At 52.2% G+C, this 20,902-nt stretch overlaps 1 long non-coding RNA gene across 1 annotated transcript; it reads right to left on the reverse strand.

Annotated features, from left to right (window-relative positions):
- Nucleotides 1-3,934: 3,934 nt before the first annotated feature.
- On the reverse strand, nucleotides 3,935-19,831 carry LOC308590655. Its single transcript, XR_014009844.1, has 2 exons — nucleotides 19,561-19,831; nucleotides 3,935-4,297 (listed from the first exon to the last, which is right to left on the reverse strand). It is a non-coding gene; the product is annotated as an uncharacterized lncRNA (long non-coding RNA).
- Nucleotides 19,832-20,902: the final 1,071 nt, after the last annotated feature.

Consider the following 20,902-nt stretch of genomic DNA (forward strand, 5'->3'; position numbering starts at 1 on the left):
CCTTCCAGTCGGGATTCAGGCCTCATCATGGGACCGAAACTGCCTTGGTCGCACTGGTTGATGATCTCCGGCGGACTAGGGACAAAGGTGAGAGCTGCGTCCTAGTTCTGCTGGATCTCTCAGCGGCTTTTGACACTATCAACCGTAACATCCTTCTGGACCGTCTTGAGGGGCTGGGAGCTGGGGGCACTGTTATACAGTGGTTTCGCTCCTTCCTCCTGGACCGTGTTCAGAAAGTGGTGGGGGGGGAATGAGTGTTCAGACCCCTGGGCCCTCACTTGTGGGGTGCCTCAGGGTTCTGTCCTCTCCCCCATGCTTTTCAACATCTACATGAAGCCGTGGGAGAGATCATCAGGGGGTTTGGGCTGGTGTTCATCAGTATGCGGATGATAGCCAGCTCTACCTCTTTTTCAAATCAGAACCAGTGAAGGCAGTGAAGGTCCTGTGTGAGTGCCTTGAGGCGGTTGGAGGTTGGATGGCGGCTAACAGATTGAGGTTGAATCCTGACAAGACAGAAGTACTGTTTTGGGGGGACAGGGGGTGGGCTGGTGTGGAGGATTCCCTGGTCCTGAATGGGGTAACTGTGCCCCTGAAGGACCAGGTGCGCAGCCTGGGAGTCATTTTGGACTCACAGCTGTCCATGGAGGCACAGGTCAAATCCGTGTCCAGGGCAGCTGTTTACCAGCTCCATCTGGTATGCAGGCTGAGACCCTATCTGCCTGCGGACTGCCTCGCCAGAATGGTGCATGCTCTGGTTATCTCCCGCTTGGATTACTGCAATGCGCTCTACGTGGGGCTACCTTTGAAGGTGACCCGGAAACTACAACTAATCCAGAACATGGCAGCTAGACTGGTGACTGGGAGCGGCTGCAGAGACCACATAACACCGGTCTTGAAAGACCTACATTGGTTCCCAGTACGTTTCCGAGCACAATTCAAAGTGTTGGTGCTGACCTTTAAAGCCCTAAACAGCCTTGGTCCAGTATATCTGAAGGAGCGTCTCCACCCCCATCGTTCTACCTGGACACTGAGGTCCAGCTCCAAGGGCCTTCTGGCGGTTCCCTCACTGCGAGAAGCCAAGTTACAGGGAACCAGGCAGAGGGCCTTCTCGGTAGTGGCGCCTTCCCTGTGGAACACCCTCCCACCAGATGTCAAAGAGAACAACAACTACCAGGCTTTTAGAAGACATCTGAAGGCAGCCCTGTTTCGGGAAGTTTTTAGTGTTTGTTGTATTATAGTATTTTAATATTCTTTTGGACGCCGCCCAGAGTGGCTGGGGAAGCCCAGCCAGATGGGCGGGGTATAAATAATAAATTATTATTATTATTATTATTATTATTATTATTATTATTAAAAGGGTGTTGGTACTCACCATGAAGTTGGTGCCACACAGTAAGTGCCACACGTGGTGCTCACTTTGAAGGCGACCTGGAAACCACAACTAATCCAGAATGTGGCAGCCAGACTAGGGACTGAGAGCGGCCGCTGAGACCATATAACACCGGTCTTGAAAGACCTACATTGGCTCCCAGGATGTTTCTGAGCACAATTCAAGGGGTTGGTGCTGACCTTGAAAGCCCTCAATGGCCTCTAAGGCCCAGAATACCTGGAGGAGCGTCTCCACCCCCATCGTTCTGCCTGGACACTGAGGTCTAGCTCTGAGGGCCTTCTGGCAGTTCCTTCACTGCGATAAATGAGGGTACTAGACAGAGGGCTTTCTTGGTAGTGGCACCCGCCCTGTGGAACATTCTCCCATCAAATGTCACGGAAATAAACAACTATCTGACTTTTAGATAGCTGAAGGCATTCCTGTTTAGGGAAGTTTTTAATGTTTGATGAATTATTCTGTTTAATATTTTGTTGGGAGCCGCCCAGAGTGGCTGGGGAAACCCAGCCAGATGGGTGGGCTATAAATAAATTACTACTACTACTACGACAGCAACAACAGCAACAACATTTTTTGGGGGTGGGAATGTTAGGATATTTCCGTTCCACCTTAAAAGGGAGCAGGCTTTGTGAGTCACAGAGTCTGCACATTTCCTGTTCACAGGATGTTTATGTTTTCCTATTGCTTTCGTTTTCTCTCTGTGTGTCTGGAGACACTGATGCAGGCAGTCATGTTTTTCTTTGTTCTGATCAACGCTGAATAAAACTTGTAAATAATGCTCTCCTGCGTGCAACTTCTGCTGTGAACTATCTGCTGATAGAGTGTGCATGAGCTCTGGAATGTGGCAAGCTATTTCTAGAAAACTCGTGTCGCTAATTGCTGATACTGTATCTACGGGAGATCGATGGATCGTCCGGCAGACGGCTTGGAGGCCATGATGGACTTTGTCTCCCTGGCAGTATCCCAACAGGGAATGGTGCTGGTACTGAGTACCCTCTAGTACTCCCATAAAAAAGTACTGATTTTTGAAGAGGGTCTTCAGTGGGCCCTGAATGTTCCTGCCTCCAACCTTGACCCAAAGGCATAGAAGGCCTCTCCTGCCAGGTCCTCTCCCAGAATAACTCAGAATGGGTGCAGGGTCAAGTGTCCTCAGGCCACAAAAAGTGAAATGCAGCAATAGGAGAACCCAGGAAATCTGAAATTGGTGAGGAATCCAATACATAATGGGCAGCTTATCAGTAAAGTGCTCTTCAGATGAGTCACCAGTGGTCTCCACTGGTCCCTGGGTTGGGCAGGATACCAGAATTGGGGGAATCCAGGGAGCTTTCTTTGCCCCCGTAATAGAGGTCTAGTGTCCAGATCAGGGGAAGTCATAGTCCCACTCTATTCTGCCTTGATCAGACCACACCTGGAGTCCTGTGTCCTGTTCTGGGCACCACAATTGAAGAAGGATGTTGACAAGATGGAACGTGTGCAAAGGAGGGCAATGAAGATGACCAAGGAAACTAAGTCTGGTTTCCTTCTTGGCAGGGGGTTGGACTCGATGGCCCTTGGGGTCTCTTCCAACTCTAGGATTCTATGATTCTATGAGGAACAGTTGAAGGAGCTGGGTATGCTTAGCCTGGAAAGGAGGAGACCTAGGGGCTGTGGGGACTTCGGGCCCCACAATAAAATATTTGAGAGGGCTGGGTCCCCACAAAGTTGATAGGCATTCCTATTCAAATGGTGTGTGTGCATCATGTGATCAATTATGTGGGGTGGGGCTTACCTGAGCCACCACATTATTTTATTCAAGTTGGCACCCCTGGAGGAGACTGAAAGGAGATATGAGAGCCACCTTCAAATATCTCAAGGGCTTTCACATGGAAAACAGAACAAGCTTGTTTTCTCCTGAAGGGTAGGACTCAAGCCAATGGCTTCAAATTCCAACTACCAGTAAACATCAGGAAGAACTTTCTGACAGTAAGAGCTGTTCCAGAGTGGAGAAGTGGTGGACTCTCCTTCCTTGGAGGTTTCTAAGCAGAGGTTGGATGGCCCTCTGTCATGGAGGCTTTAGCTGAGATCCCTGCATTGCAGGGGGTTGGACCTGAAGACCCTCGGGGTCCCTTCCAACTCTGCAATTCTATTATTCTTTTAGCTGCTGAGCAGTCCCACAACTGGGCTTCCACTCATGGGATGCCTAGTGAGCTGTTTGAGTTCCAGTGGGGCTGCACAGGGGCAGTGGGGCAGAGCCTGTCTACATGTGCATTTGCAGGGACGCAGGTCAGGTGCTCACCAGAGGGACCCCCAGAGCCCAAGGAGACCGCAGGCTTTTACCCCAGGAGGACCCTCATGGGTGGAGGAACCAGGCAGGGGTTGGCAACTGGCAGCCCAGCTAGCTGTCAGGCGCACCCCCACGTTGTCTCCACCTTGTGTGGGTGCTGGGCTCCCGCCTCCTTTCCTGTTGTGATTTTCTAACACACACTGACTCGCACGAGAGATCCATGGCCAGTTCAGAACTGGGGAGTGCAAGAGACACACAAGAGTTCTCTTTCGCTTGCTCTGCTCTCCTCAAACACATAGACACCCCGCCGGCTTTATGGAGTTTTGTAACAAATGTCCTTGCACCAAAAAAATATTTACAAGTCAGTGTTGCTTGGTAACAAGGACTCCCCCAGCATCTGGCTCGATGAGAAGCAGGTCTGTGGAGACTCACGCACAGAGGGGGGGGGGTCCTGATGCCGCCGGTGCTGGGGCCCTTTGCGTGGAACTCTTCTGAGAAGCTTCAGACCAGCATCTGTCTCAAAGGCAGCTCACAGGTGGAGGAGGCTCTTGGGGGGAGCAGGGCCTGGGGGGTCTGCTCTGGCCTCCAGCATAGCATTGGAGAAATGGAGAACTGAAAGGGTCACCACGCCTCATATAGTCCAACCCCTGCAATGTAGGAATCGCAGCAGAAGAAAGCAAAGAGAGGGAAGGGATGGAAGTCAGGAGAGAAGGAGAGGAGAGAGAAGGGGAGTCCCCACTAGTCAGACTCCCAAAAGAGTCTGCGATATTTTCCATCAGAGCACACCCTATATAGCATGGCTGCCCAACAGGTCGATCGCACCCTAGTGGTTGAGCGCGGGCTTGTGATTTTGTGATCTCCAACTCAACAACTTTGGCTCACCCTTCCGCCTTCCGGAAAAGGTTCATCAACAAATTTGGCCAATCAATCCAATGGGTAGATCACTGACAGTTTATTTACAGTGGGGGTAGATCACAGTCTCTTGGAAGTTAGACACCCCTGCTATACAGTCACACCTCATATTACATTTGCTTCATGTTACCTTTTTTCAGGTTGCGTCCTGCAGCAACCCGGAAGTAGTGGAAAGGGTTACTTCGGGTTTTGCCACTTGTGCATTCGCAGACGCGCAAAATGGTGTCATGCGCATGCGCAGAAGCGGCGAATCGCAACCCGCATGTGCGCCGATGCGCCAATGCGGGTTGCGTTCCTTTCATGTTGCGAACTGGCCTCCGGAATGGATCCCGTTCGCAACCAGAGGTACCACTGTATTGGGAAAATACGTCCCCTTGGCTGCTTATTTCCTGCCCAACCTCTTGCCACCTCTGCACCTCACCATCTCTCATCCAAGCAGAATTCTTGAAAGCCCTTACGCAACCCAACTGTGGGAATGTTGTGGATAGTAGGAGAGGATATATTGATGAAATATATTATACTTCCTCACTCACACGAGTGATCTAGTAGCAGAGCACATTCCCTTGTACATATCAGGATGCTAGTTGATGGATTTGTGAGAACCATTTGAGTTAAGCAATCCAGTCTGGCTTGTCTAGGTTGGATTGTTCCTCGTAAGTTTCCCCTTTTATTTCCCTCGTAAAAACAATAATGACCCAACAGTCTTCTTTGAAAGGTAATGATAAGGTTTACTTACATTCAGTTCACAGTATGGTCATGAAGGAAGGCTTTATCTTGTAGTTACAGTTACAGAGAAAAGTGTGGGTTCACCCTCTGTGAGAGATGAGGCCATGTGCTGCTAGCTGAGAGCCAGCAGACAGCAAAAGGCAGCAAGAGTAAGAGGAAGCAGGAGTAAGAGAGCAAGGGGAAGATGGCTGGGTGACTAGCCCCTTTATAGGGTCTGCCAGGATCCTGTCCATCTACCAGGTCACATGCAGGGGGAGGATGCTCCAGACCAGGTGGGACAGGAAGTCCTCCTGGCTGGAGCAACATCCCCCTGTGTGTCCACTCTGGGCAAACAGGAAGTGTTGTACTTGACTGCTTCAGTGATGTTACATCCCACACAACTTTATCTGCCGTACTTGCAGAGCCCTCCTTGAGCCTCCTCTAGAGTTGCTCTTCACTCTAACAGTCAGTTGCAGGTTCCTCTGAAAGCGGATCTTGCAGTTTCGCGGTCAGGCCGCGCTGATAACAGGCTTTGCAGAATTTCTACCTCAAGTTCTAAATGGGCACAAAGAAGAGGGGCTTTGCATGGGGAAGAGGCCTCTTGGGGCTGCTTCCCAGAGGATCACAGAGCTGTGGAGTTGGAAGGGAACCCAAGGGTCATCTAGTCCAACCCCTTATATCGCACCACACACACCCCAGCAGCAACCACAAGTAGCAATGGCTTTTATGTGTGCTCAGACCTTCACATCATCACCCCGAAGAGAAATGCTTCGCAACTGGGGCAGCTCACCTGGCGATGGGGAGAGATCAGGTAATAATAATAATAATAATAATAATAATAATAATAATAATAATAATAATTTATTATTTATACCCCGCCCATCTGGCTGGGTCTCCCCAGCCACTCTGGGCGGCTTCCATAAAAACCAAAAATACAGTAAAATGTCACACGTTAAAAACTTCCCTGAACAGGGCTGCCTTAAGATGTCTCCTGAATGTCAGGTAGTTGTTTATCGCTTTGACATCTGCTGGAAGGGCGTTCCACAGGGCGGGCGCCACTACCGAGAAGGCCCTCTGCCTGGTTCCCTGTAGCTTTGCTTCTCGCAGTGAGGGAACCGCCAGAAGGCCCTCGGCGCTGGACCTCAGCGTCCGGGCAGACTGATGGGGGTGGAGACGCTCCTTCAGGTATACTGGACCGAGGCCGTTTAGGGCTTTAAAGGTCAGCACCAACACTTTGAATTGTGCTCGGAAACGTACTGGGAGCCAATGCAGGTCTTTCAAGACCGGTGTTATATGGTCTCGGCGGCCGCTCCCAGTCACCAGTCTAGCTGCCGCATTCTGGATTAGTTGTAGTTTCCGCGTCACCTTCAAAGGTAGCCCCACGTAGAGCGCATTGCAGTAGTCCAAGCGGGAGATAACCAGAGCATGCACCACTCTGGCGAGACAGTCCGCAGGCAGATAGGGTCTCAGCCTACGTACCAGATGGAGCTGGTAAACAGCTGCCCTGGACACGGATTTGACCTGTGCCTCCATGGACAGCTGTGAGTCCAAAATGACTCCCAGGCTGCGCACCTGGTCCTTCAGGGGCACAGTTACCCCATTCAGGACCAGGGAATCCTCCACACCTGCCCGCCTCCTGTCCCCCAAAAACAGTACTTCTGTCTTGTCAGGATTCAACCTCAATCTGTTAGCCGCCATCCATCCTCCAACCGCCTCCAGACACTCACACAGGACCTTCACCGCCTTCACTGGTTCTGATTTAAAGGAGAGGTAGAGCTGGGTGTCATCCGCATACTGATGAACACCCAGCCCAAACCTCCTGATGATCTCTCCCAGCGGCTTCATATAGATGTTAAAAAGCATGGGGGAGAGGACAGAACCCTGAGGCACCCCACAAGTGAGGGCCCAAGGGTCTGAACACTCATCCCCCACCACCACTTTCTGAACACGGCCCAGGAGGAAGGAGCGGAACCACTGTATAACAGTGCCCCCAGCTCCCAGCCCCTCAAGACGTTCCAGAAGGATGCTATGGTCGATGGTATCAAACGCCGCTGAGAGATCCAGCAGAACTAGGAAACAGCTCTCACCTTTGTCCCTAGCCCGCCGGAGATCATCAACCAGTGCGACCAAGGCAGTTTCAGTCCCATGATGAGGCCTGAATCCCGACTGGAAGGGATCCAAATGGTCCGCTTCTTCCAGGCGTGCCTGGAGTTGTTCAGCAACCACTCGCTCAATCACCTTGCCCAGGAATGGAAGATTTGAGACTGGGCGATAGTTGGCCATCGTGGCCGCATCTAAAGATGGTTTTTTAAGAAGCGGTTTAATATCCGCCTCTTTCAGCGGGTCTGGGAAGGCTCCCTCACGGAGGGAAGCATTCACCACCCCACGAAGCCCATCGCCCAGTCCTTCCCGGCTAGCTTTTATAAGCCAGGATGGGCAAGGATCCAGGAGACAGGTGGTTGGTTTCACTCGTCCAAGCAGCCTGTCCACATCCTCAGAGGTAACAGATTGAAATTGATCCCACTCAACTTGACTAGACAGAACTCTAGCACTCTCCCGCCCCGGCCCTGCTCCCACGGTGGAGTCTACTTCTTCCCGAATCTGGGCGATTTTATCTGCAAAAAACTTTGCAAAATCATTGCAGGAGAACATGTGGCCTGTACTGGGCCCCGATGTTGCAGGTGGTTCCGCTAAATTGTGAACCACCTGAAAAAGTCTCCTGCTGCTGTTTTCTGCAGATGCAATAGAGGCGGTGAAGAAATTCTTCTTCGCCGTCGCTATCGCCACTTGGTAGGCTCGACGTTGAGCTCTAACCTGTGTCCGGTCAGATTCGGAATGAGTTATCCGCCACCGGCGCTCTAGCCGTCTCAACGATTGTTTCATTGCCCTCAGATCCGTGGAAAACCACGGGGCTGTCCGGGCTCCATGCAATCGGAGAGGGCGCTTCGGAGCCAAACAGTCAATAGCCCTGGTTAACTCCACATTCCAGCGGGCCACCAGGGAATCGGCTGAAAGGCCATCAACATGGGATAAAGCATCCCCTACCACTCTCTGGAAACCATTTGGATCCATTAAGTGGCGGGGGCGGACCATCCGAATTGGTCCCACCTCCCTGCAGAGGGGATGGGTCGCAGAGAAGTCCAGTTGCACCAGGAAGTGATCTGACCATGGCACTTCTTTCATTTCGCTTTTACTTAGTGTCAGATCACCAACATCCATAGAGGTAAACACCAGGTCCAAGGCATGTCCACGGCTATGGGTTGGGCCAGACTTATTCAGGGACAGCCCCATGGAGGCCATGCTTTCCACGAAGTCCCGAGCGGCCCCTTGTAAGGTCGTGTCGGCATGGATGTTAAAATCCCCTAGGACGACCAGGCTAGGTGTCTCCAGGAGAACATCCGCCACGACCTGAAGCAGCTCGGGCAGGGAATCCTTGGTGCAGCGGGGAGGTCGGTACACCAAAAGGAATCCTGTACTGCCCCTATTGCCCAACTTCCAGAACATGCACTCAGAAAACTGGGTCTTCCCAATAGGACGCCTGGTGCAAACTAATGACTTCCTAAAAATCACTGCAACCCCCCCTCCCCGCCCACGTGACCTGGGTTGCTGTGCGTAAGAGAAACCTGGTGGACAAGCAGCGGCAAGGACAGGCCCATCTGCTTCCTCCAACCAAGTCTCTGTTACACATGCCAGGTCGAATCCTCCATCCATGATCAAGTCATGGATGGCAGTGGTCTTACGAATCATTGACCTGGCATTGCACAGCAGCACCTTCAGGTCACGTGGGTATCCCTTGCTGATTCTAGTATCCATCTGGACAGGACCAGACCCGGAGGCAGGGATAGTCCTCAGACAACGACTAAACCTGCCTCCTCTGTAATGACATGGTCTGGTCTTAGCGTAACTCCTCCTCCTACCCGTGATCACTGAGATCGGTTGTCCCAGTGCATCCCCCCCTGTGGAACATGCCCACTCCCCGGCAGCCCTGAACCCTCCCCCTAAAAACAAAATAACACCTTAAGCAAACAAACACCTTAAACAAACAAACAAAACCAATAAAACAATACAAACAAAAAATGTAAAAATTACAAAAACATCAAAATAAAAAAAAAAATAATTCCCCAAGCCCAACCAAACATCCATCCCACCCCCACCCCCCACATACAAAAAACCCAAAGAAAATTTTTAAAAACATTTTAAAAACACTCTGTGCCTCTCCGGCAGTAACAACTGTCCTAGTGAGGCCTGTCAGGCCCCGCCCCGGGCCAGGTGGTAAGTGGCAGGGAGGAGCAGGGCCCTCAGGCACTCACTCAGGGGACTCCTCCTGGGCAGCAGGCAGCAAGCAGCACACAGTCCTTGTGAGGCCCCAGGCCCCGCCTCAAGCCAGATGGTAAGTGGCAAAAGCAGGGCCCCCAAGCACTCACTCAGGGAGTCTTCCTGGGCAGCAGGCCGCAAGCAGCACGCAGTCCTTGTGAGGCTTCAGGCCCCGCCCCAAGCCAGATGGTAAGTGGCAAGAGCAGGGCCCTCAAGCACTCACTCAGGGAGTCTTCCTGGGCAGCAGGCAGCAAGCAGCACGCAGTCCTTGTGAGGCTTCAGGCCCCGCCCCAGGCCAGATGGGAAGTGGCAGGGAGGAGCAGGGCCCTCAGGCACTCACTCAGGGGAGTCTTCCTGGGCAGCAGGCCGCAAGCAGCACACAGTCCTTATGAGTCTTCAGGCCCCGCCCCAGGCCAGGTGGTAAGTGGCAAGAGCAGGGCCCTCAAGCACTCACTCAGGGAGTCTTCCTGGGCAGCAGGCAGCAAGCAGCACGCAGTCCTTGTGAGGCTTCAGGCCCCGCCCCAAGCCAGATGGTAAGTGGCAAAAGCAGGGCCCCCAAGCACTCACTCAGGGAGTCTTCCTGGGCAGCAGGCCGCAAGCAGCACACAGTCCTTATGAGGCCCCAGGCCCCGCCCCAAGCCAGATGGGAAGTGGCAAGAGCAGGGCCCTCAGGCACTCACTCAGGGAGTCTTCCTGGGCAGCAGGCCGCAAGCAGCACGCAGTCCTTGTGAGGCCCCAGGCCCCGCCCCAAGCCAGATGGTAAGTGGCAAAAGCAGGGCCCTCAAGCACTCACTCACGGAGTCCTCCTGGGCAGCAGGCAGCAAGCAGCACACAGTCCTTATGAGTCTTCAGGCCCCGCCCCGGGCCAGGTGGTAAGTGGCAGGGAGGAGCAGGGCCCTCAGGCACTCACTCAGGGACTCCTCCTGGGCAGCAGGCAGCAAGCAGCACGCAGTCCTTATGAGTCTTCAGGCCCCGCCCCAAGCCAGATGGTAAGTGGCAAAGGCAGGGCCCACAAGCACTCCCTCAGGGAGTCCTCCTGGGCAGCAGGCAGCAAGCAGCACGCAGTCCTTATGAGTCTTCAGGCCCCGCCCCAAGCCAGATGGTAAGTGGCAAAGGCAGGGCCCACAAGCACTCACTCAGGGAGTCCTCCTGGGCAGCAGGCAGCAAGCAGCACACAGTCCTTATGAGTCTTCAGGCCCCGCCCCAAGCCAGATGGGAAGTGGCAGGGAGGAGCAGGGCCCTCAGGCACTCACTCAGGGGAGTCTTCCTGGGCAGCAGGCAGCAAGCAGCACGCAGTCCTTATGAGTCTTCAGGCCCCGCCCCAAGCCAGATGGTAAGTGGCAAAGGCAGGGCCCACAAGCACTCACTCAGGGAGTCCTCCTGGGCAGCAGGCCGCAAGCAGCACGCAGTCCTTATGAGTCTTCAGGCCCCGCCCCAAGCCAGATGGTAAGTGGCAAAGGCAGGGCCCACAAGCACTCACTCAGGGAGTCCTCCTGGGCAGCAGGCAGCAAGCAGCACACAGTCCTTATGAGTCTTCAGGCCCCGCCCCGGGCCAGGTGGTAAGTGGCAGGGAGGAGCAGGGCCCTCAGGCACTCACTCAGGGGACTCCTCCTGGGCAGCAGGCAGCAAGCAGCACGCAGTCCTTGTGAGGCCCCAGGCCAGATGGTAAGTGGCAAAAGCAGGGCCCTCAAGCACTCACTCACGGAGTCCTCCTGGGCAGCAGGCAGCAAGCAGCACACAGTCCTTATGAGTCTTCAGGCCCCGCCCCGGGCCAGGTGGTAAGTGGCAGGGAGGAGCAGGGCCCTCAGGCACTCACTCAGGGAGTCCTCCTGGGCAGCAGGCAGCAAGCAGCACGCAGTCCTTATGAGTCTTCAGGCCCCGCCCCAAGCCAGATGGTAAGTGGCAAAGGCAGGGCCCACAAGCACTCACTCAGGGAGTCCTCCTGGGCAGCAGGCAGCAAGCAGCACGCAGTCCTTATGAGTCTTCAGGCCCCGCCCCAAGCCAGATGGTAAGTGGCAAAGGCAGGGCCCACAAGCACTCACTCAGGGAGTCCTCCTGGGCAGCAGGCAGCAAGCAGCACACAGTCCTTATGAGTCTTCAGGCCCCGCCCCAGGCCAGATGGTAAGTGGCAAAGGCAGGGCCCACAAGCACTCACTCAGGGAGTCCTCCTGGGCAGCAGGCAGCAAGCAGCACGCAGTCCTTATGAGTCTTCAGGCCCCGCCCCAAGCCAGATGGTAAGTGGCAAAGGCAGGGCCCACAAGCACTCACTCAGGGAGTCCTCCTGGGCAGCAGGCAGCAAGCAGCACACAGTCCTTATGAGTCTTCAGGCCCCGCCCCAGGCCAGATGGTAAGTGGCAAAGGCAGGGCCCACAAGCACTCACTCAGGGAGTCTTCCTGGGCAGCAGGCCGCAAGCAGCACACAGTCCTTATGAGTCTTCAGGCCCCGCCCCAAGCCAGATGGTAAGTGGCAAAGGCAGGGCCCACAAGCACTCACTCAGGGAGTCCTCCTGGGCAGCAGGCAGCAAGCAGCACACAGTCCTTATGAGTCTTCAGGCCCCGCCCCAGGCCAGATGGTAAGTGGCAAAGGCAGGGCCCACAAGCACTCACTCAGGGAGTCTTCCTGGGCAGCAGGCCGCAAGCAGCACACAGTCCTTATGAGTCTTCAGGCCCCGCCCCAAGCCAGATGGTAAGTGGCAAAGGCAGGGCCCACAGGCACTCACTCAGGGGAGTCCTCCTCCAGGTATTGTTGTGGTACGTGTGTGAGGGTGCGGGGTGTGTGAGTGAGTCTGCCCTTCAGTGGCACACTCAAGGAAGCATTGCAGGCAGAAAGGCAAGGCCTCAGGCTCAGACCTTGGTAGATCCGATACTGGCCAGCAGGCCTTGCCCTCATCTTTCTCTCTCTCTGCCAAGGGGTCCAGTTCAGGGTGGGAAAAACTGGCGCTCAGCCCCCTCCCCTTGCAGTGCCCTGAAGCAAACTCTTCCTGCTCTCAGTTTTTTTAGAAATCTGATGGTTTTCTAAAATTAATTGGTTCATCAGGGAGCCAGCAAAGATTCTCGTGAAACAATCTGAATTTTCCTTTTCAATAAATGGCTTAATCAGTAGGAATCCTGGCTTTTTGATTGAGCAATTTGTTAGAGGAATTTAATTTTATCTCAGTGCAGGGGAACGCCTTCCGGCTGGGGCTGCTTCCTGGGGCGGGCGGGGGTGGTGGTGTATTATTACTAGCGCAATCAGGTACAACATTTTTCTGTTGCTGAGAATGGACCCCCTGGGGAATGTGGCTACCAGACCTGCTCTGGAGCTTCTTCCCCTTGTGTGTGACCAGGTAGATGGGAGTGACCCTAGCTGGCCAGATCAAAGGGCTGGCCAGGCAGCCACCTCCCTCTTGGTCTCTTGGACTCTGGGCTCTTAGCCAGCGCATGGCTCAACCCTCACACAGGATGGAGCCCACAAGCAGTCTGAGATGTAGCTCACACTTCTTTTCACTGTAAACACAAGGGAAAGCCTCCCTTCAGATTACTGCTGTGAACTGAATGTGAGAAAAACTTTATTCTTACTTTGAAAGAAGACTGTGCTGTGTTATTATTATTTTAAGAGGGAAATAAAAGGGGGAACTCACCAGGAACAATCCAGTCTGAACAAGCCAGACTGGGTAGCTTAATTAAAGCAATCTAACGAATCACCAACTTGCTTCCAATAAGTTGCAAAGGGAGCGTGCTCTGCTGTTTACTCACTAGCGTGAGTGAGGAGGGATAATATCAAAACAATGTCATTTCCTACCTTCCTTAACATTCCCACAGTCTGGAGGCTGAAGCGTGGAGGTGGTGGGGGGCATATTTGTGGAAGATTTGCAGGAAACCACGATGACGCTCTTTGTTTTCATCCCTCTTGTTCCTCAGTCAATACTTGCAGGTAGCCCAAGCCACAGGAAAAGGGTGTGGTGGGTTTCAAAAGCATCTCTTCCAGGTGACCCCTGGCTCACTGGACACTTGACTTTGCAGGCCTGGGAGGGGGCCCCAGCCCACCCCCTGCATGGGATTTCCTCCAGAATAGGCCTGCTGCAGGACCCCACTTGGGCAGAACCATGGATTCAAAGAACCACAGAGCTGGAAGCAAGACCAGTCCTGGCCCCACCCTCCAAAAATGCAGGTATTGCAGCTAAAGAACCTCTGACAGGTGGTCATCCAGCCTCTAAAACCTACAGGGAAGATGAGACCACTCAAAAAGCTCTTTGTGATGTTACGGAAATTCCGGGGGAGGGGGGGCACAGCTTTAAAGTTGTTACAATGTTACTAATATTTTGCCTGAATGTATCCTTTCAATTTGACAGCTCAGGGAAGATACCTAGCTTTATAAATTTGTAGAAAATCCACACTTTAACCGACTCTCCTCATTCCAACACCATTTTGGTCCTTAAAGAAAGGTGAATTTGGGCTCCACCTCTGTCTATGAACCAAGAAGCAGGAAGTCACTGTAGGCAGCAGGAATAGGGCATCCCGCCATTATTCCCCAAGCGTGAGAGCACAGACAGGGCCCCCCACCCAGGGAGTGACCAGGGGGCAACACTAGACAGTTGAGCAAGTCAGGTGTTCTGAAAGCCCATCACCAGACAAGTCCTGAGGGAAAGGAGATGTCAAGAGTTTCATTGCTCTTTCTGTGATGGGGACTTAAGAGGTGTTGAGAAAGGTGTGTGATAAAGGGACCTAATGTTGAACTGGTGTAAGCCTCCCCTTTTGTGACATGCTAGTGATGTTGTGATGATGTATCAATGCTGCTGTTCGAAGTGTATTCTGGGGCAAAGAGAGAAGTTTTAAAAGAGGAGGTCACTCCATGCTCAGGGTTCTTACTCCTGGGGGGACCTGTTGCAAAACAATTAAAATCATGGTCTACTGACTGCTCTTTTGCTCCAAATTACTTGGCTGCAACTTCCATCTTTTACTGACTGCATAGACCCTCAGGGGACTTGCACCCTGACGAGCTGGGCTGTTGGGTAGTCTCTCACCCCAGAATTTTTCCTTAACAGTGATGTTAAGGAATCTCAGAATCTCCTTTCTTGCAATTTGAATCCACTGGGTCAGGCCCTCCCCTCCCCTGTGGAGCAGCAGAAACCCAGCCTGCTCCACCTCCCATGGCACAGCCCTCGAGATATTTGGCTACTGCACAGTCTTCTTTCCCCCTGGCTAAACAGACTCAGCTGCCTCAACCCTTCTTCTTCTTCTTCTAAGACTTGGTTTCCAGATCATCTTGGTTGCCCTCCTCTGCACACTCCTCTGGCTTGTCAATACCCTCTTTAAAGTGAGATGCCCAGAATGCTCAGTGGCTGCCAAGGGGGGGGGCAGAAAGACCAGCACCCCCCTGCTTTACCAGCCAACTCCATGACTCAGATTTCTCCTGCATGATGGGATGAAAGAAGACACCCCACCCCCCCGATTCACCCACCATGCCCTGGCTTGACAGAGCCCATCAGGAAGTCCTTCTGACATCACAAAGGCCATGAACTACGCAAGTGGAGCATGTTGTTTCCCTGCCTGGTTCCGCGTCTCTCGACACGCCCGTCCGCCTGTCGTTTGCATTCATGTCAAGCTCTTGAGCTCTTTTAATAATTGAAAAAACAAAACAAAAAACATGCACCGTGCGGAAGAAAGGCAGCCGTGTACCACCTCGGTTAAATTTTAATATTTGAAGTTGACAGGATGGCAGAGCGAGGGAGAAAACAGATTTCTCTTTAAAAGAGTTACCCAGGCCTGACAAATAAATAAACAATAGCCCAAAATAAGCCGGGGGGGGGAGGGGGAGCCTGGAAGGTAATAGGATGGCAAACTCAGGCAGAGTGGGAGATGAAGGAAGCTTCAAGAAGACCCCATAATTATTTCCGCAGATCTGTCCTACAAGAGGAACATGACCCTTAATTAATCTTAATGATAAAAAACCAGAGCAATGAAGAGAAGGTAGGACCTGATCTCTCTCCATCCAGCACTCTCATGTCCTGACAGTTGGGCTGGTCCCCCAGTATTAAGATGTGGCTGGAAAACAAGGGATTAACTTTTTATGCAGATATTTGCAGGTGGCTGTTGTTGTCGTTTAACTGCCTTAGAAAACCAGCAGTACAAAACTCCCCACATTTTTTTCACTCTGTGGTTTGCCAGGTGGGTCATTGAGAGTCCCCTTAAGGTAAAGGGTAAAGGGACCCCTGACCATTAGGTCCAGTCTTGGCCGACTCTGGTGTTGCTGCGCTCATCTTGCTTTATTGGCCAAGGGAGCCGGCGTACAATGTGGCCAGCATGACTAAGCCGCTTCTGGCGAACCAGAGCAGCGCACGGAAACGCCGTTTACCTTCCCGCCGGAGCGGTACCTATTTATTTACTTGCACTTTGACATGCTTTCGAACTGCTAGGTTGGCAGGAGCAGGGACCGAACAGTGGGAGCTCACTCCGTTGTGGGGATTCGAACTGCCGACCTTCTGATTGGCAAGTCCTAGGCTCTGTGGTTTAGAAGACAGCGCCACCCGCGTCAGCAAAGGGAAAGAAGAGGACCTTCTTCCTGAGGTCAGGTGTTATGTGCTGCTCACCCCATAATGGGATTCCAGGAGCCACTGCTCCCCACCAAGAGGCTATCGGTGGCTTCTAGCAGGAGGCTATCAATTTCACTAAGGAGGAAGTGTTAAGTTGTGGGCGAACATAGCAGACGACACAGCGATTCTTCAAAAAGCTCTTCTTTATTCAGATGTCAGAACAGAACTAAACTGAGGGGCTCAGTCAGCCTGCTTATATAGAGCTCCAGAACAATGTAACTGTTGCCATTTTCTAAAACTATCCAATCACTGAACGTCACTTTTCGATCCTTCATTTGCATACAAACTATCCAATCACTGAACGTCACTTTTCGATCCTTCATTTGCATAACTATCTACAGTATCCCCCTGCTGGCCCAAGGTGAGAACTTCAGCACATAACAGGAAGTGTGGGCCACTGGGAGGCCTCAAAGGACTGGGCTCTCCCCTGCCTTTCACAGATGAAGGGCTGGTTCAGATCCACATTAGCCACACTGAACTGCTGAGCACGTGCCATTTCCAAAGGCAGCCTTGAGAGTTTCAGCCCTGGGGCTGTTCTCCAGGCAACCTTCTCTCCTTACCTCCATCCTCTCTGAGCCATGGCTACTGGCGCATCTTCTGAGGCTTCCTAAGGGAACCACAGAAGGCTGCTGCTCCACCACCACCAGGTCTGGACTCCTCAATGGGATCAGGATGTGGTCTGGGTGGTCAAGGCAGGGCCAGATTGAGGTTTGATGCGGCCCTCAGCTCCTGAAGGCAATGGGGCCCTTTCTCTGTCCAGCTGTCCTTTGTCAACAACAAATTGTCACTGTTTTTTTGTGTTGAATATATGCTATATGGTCATTGATAGACCTCATAGGTAGCTAAAGCCATTTGCACATAACAAAATATGTATTTTATCAAAGTAATTGTTGAACTGAAATACAATTAAGAAGTATATAAATAGTGAAATACAATTAAGAAGTATATTAATAGTGAAATAATTATTAAGCTCTGACTTGAAATGATTTTTTTATTCATAACAAATTTAATAATGCAAACCCATTGGCATTTGGCAATAACAAAAGTTCCTTTCGAAACACAATTTACAAAGTCTCATAATCTGGTCTCTAGAAACTTGCTATAACATGAAATAATAAGAGCAAACCAGTAATATTTTAGGGAGCAGGCTAGCAGGCGGGACCCATAACTTACATCAGTGAAGAAGAGGAAGAAGAAGAGGAAGAGGAGGAGGAATTTGGATTTGATATCCCACTTTATCAGTACCCGAAGGTGTCTCAAAATGTCTCACAATCTCCTTTCCCTTCCTCCCCCACAACAAACAGTGGGGCTGAGAGACTTCAGAGAAGTGTGACTGGCCCAAGGTCACCCAGCAGCTGCATGTGGAGGAGCGGAGACGCGAACCCGGATCCCCAGATTACGAGTCCACCGCTCTTAACCACTACACCACACTGGCTCTCAACACAACACAGCCTACACAACACAAAACACTGTTGTTGTGTGTAGGTTTTATCTTATATTTTGGAAATGCACACCCAGTTTTTCCCCCTTAAATTTTTTTGGGGGCCTTCAAGAGAGTGGGGCCCTAAGCTAGAGCTTGTTTAGCTTATACGTAAATCCGGCAGTGGGTCAAGGGGGGGACGGACACACAAGGTGTCCATGAGACACAGCACTTTGCAGAGGGGGTTAGGACAGAGGTGGCTCCACAAGGAGGTGGGCCCTGGAGTGGCAGTTTTGGGAGGGGGGCCCGCGAAAGGTCTTAGGACTGTAGCGGATTCTTCTGGCATTGGGGTTCTCTGCGGGGCCCCACAGCTCTCCCTCAGAGCAGGGATGCCAGTGGACCCCGCAGCTAATGCTACACAGGTAAGGACCAATATTTCAGAAGAGGGTGATTGACCTATCTGGGGGGGGGAGTCTGTTAGGGGATGAGAGGGCATCTGCCCCTGGGCAGCCCTGACTTCTCCCTAGCGAAGGCGGCAGCAGCAACAGCGGACTGCCTCGCCAGAGTGGTGCATGCTCTGGTTATCTCCCGCTTGGACTACTGCCATGCGCTCTATGTGGGGCTCCCTTTGAAGGTGACCCGGAAACTACAACTAATCCAGAATGCGGCAGCTAGACTGGTGACTGGGAGCGGCCGCCGGGACCACATAACACCGGTCTTGAAAGATCTACATTGGCTCCCAGTATGTTTCCGAGCACAAGTCAAAGCGTTGGTGCTGACCTTAAAAGGCCCAGTAGACCTGAAGGAGAGTCTCCACCCTCATCGTCCAACTCGGACACTGAGGTCCAGCTCCGAGGGCCTTCTGGCGGTTCCCTCACTGTGAGAAGCCAAGTTACAGGGAACCAGGCAGAGGGCCTTCTCAGTAGTGGCACCTGCCCTGTGGAGCACCCTCCCACCAGATGTCAAAGAGAACAACAACTACCAGGCTTTTAGAAGACATCTGAAGGCAGCCCTGTTTCGGGAAGCTTTTAATGTTTAATAGACTATTGTATTTTAATATTCTTTTGGAAGCCGCCCAGAGTGGCTGGGGAAGCCCAGCCAGATGGGCGGGGTATAAATAATAAATTTATTATTATTATTATTATTATTATTATTATTATTATTATTATTATTATTATAGTGCCCGCCCTCCAGATCTCACCTTCCTCCTCCTCCTTCCTCCTTTCTCTTTTGCCATCCAGCTTGCGCTCCCGGCTTTGCCCTAGCCCCAGACACCCCAGACATGCTTGTCTTCATTTCAGAGGCTTACCTGGGGCTTAGCAGGAGCCTGATTCTAATCAGCCTGGAGCTCATCGGGAAGAAACTGCACTTGCTGCCAGATAAGGCCGCTCACATCCCTAACTCAGCAGCTTAGCCAAATGGGTTTAAATGAAAGAGGAGGAGCTGCTGAATGGAAGGGGCCTTCTCACCTGAATCTCCCCCCCCCCCCCGCTCCGGTCAGAGCTCCCTCCCTCCCTGTTTTCAGCTTAGCTGAGGTTGAATCCTGACAAGACAGAAGTACTGTTTTGGGGGGACAGGAGGCGGGTGGGTGTGGGGGACTCCCAGGTCCTGAATGGGGTAACTGTGCCCCTGAAGGACCAGGTGCGCAGCCTGGGAGTCATTCTGGATTCACAGCTGTCCATGGAGACACAGGTCAATTCTGTGTCCAGGGCAGCTGTCTGCCAGCTCCATCTGGTACGCAGGATGAGACCCTCCCTGCCCGCAGACTGTCTGGCCAGAGTGGTGCCTGCTCAGAGGGAGGGCCGTAGCTGTACAGTGGTACCTCGGTTTAAGAAGAGCCCTGTTTATGAACTATTCAGTTCACAAACTCCCCAAAACCAGAAGTAGTGTCCCGGTTTGAGAACGGTTTAAGAACGGTTTAAGAACGGACTTCTGGAACAGATTAAGTTTGAGAACCGAGGTACCACTGTACAGTATATCCTCCTACCTGCCTGGACTCACAATCACATTCTCTTCCTCTTCTCCACTATGACAGCAACGCCACAACATCTGCAGTCTGAGCTCCAGGCTCCAATTTTAAGCAAGACTTAAGCATGTCTTCGAAACCGAATATTCCATTTTAAGCCTTCCTGAAGAAAGCTGCTGTATCTGTTAGTCTTCAACAAATATTCTGAGAGAGTAAATGCTATTTTTTACCTTTTTACAAGATTTAAAATAATAAAGGGGGTGAAAAAGGGGGGAACACCAGGAGAATCCAGCCTGCCAAGAAAGCATCCTGGATTGTCTTAAACTGAAAGGCTGAAACTGGCCTATCTAAGCTTCCCTTTTATGATGCAAATGGTGACACACTGCTGAACTCACAAAGTGAGGGAGGGAGGGAGGGAGGATAATCTCTAAGAAAGATGCCCTCTCCCAGCATCTATTCGCATCCCAAAGCACAAGTGCTGAGGGCGTCATGCAGAGAGGTGAGGGGGCTTCTGCGGGGGGGGGGGGGCTCCAATCCTCAGAATGAGTTCTGTATTTGCAGGTGCTAATTTACGGACCAGCATCTTAAAAAGCAGAGACATCACCTTGCCAACAAAGGTCCATATAGTTCAAGCTCTGGTTTTCCCAGTCGTGATGTATGGAAGTGAGAGTTGGACCATAAAGAAGGCTGATCGCCGATAATTGATGCTTTTGAATTCTGGTGCTGGAGGAGACTCTTGCGAATCCCATGGACTGCAAGAAGATCAAACCTCTCCATTCTGAAGGAAGTCAGCCCTGAGTGCTCACTGGAAGGACAAATCATGAAGCTGAGGCTCCAAGACTTTGGCCACCTCCTGAGAAGAGAAGACTCCCTGGAAAAGACCCTGATGTTGGGAAAGATGGAGGGCACAAGGAGAAGGGGACGAAAGAGTATGAGATGGTTGGATGGTGTTCTTCAAGCTACCAGCATGAGTCTGGCCAGACTGCGGGAGGCAGTGGAAGACAGGAGGGCCTGGCGTGCTCTGGTCCAGGGGGTCACCAAGAGGCGGACACGACTAAACGACTAAAGAAAAACAACAACAATTTGGGGACACGGGGAGCGGAGGCGGCAGAAGAAGCGTCAGGCGGGAGGGCTGAGCCAACCCTCAGGCAGTTCTGGCGACCCAGCACTTCATGACAACACCAGGAGCCCCCTGGCCCCCCTCTGGGCCTGGCGGTGGGTCTGAGTGGGCTTACCCTCCAGCACAAGGCAAATGGGCCGGCAGTGGCCACTCCTCCCTGCTCTTTGAGAACAGCTGCGTGAGGTCAAAGGCATCACCGGATCAGAGTAAACTGATACTGTAAATGGGACTTGGAAGAAAATG

The sequence above is a fragment of the Podarcis bocagei genome, assembly GCF_964188305.1.
Source record: "Podarcis bocagei genome assembly, chromosome: 7".
Classification (NCBI taxonomy): Eukaryota; Metazoa; Chordata; class Lepidosauria; order Squamata; family Lacertidae; genus Podarcis; species Podarcis bocagei.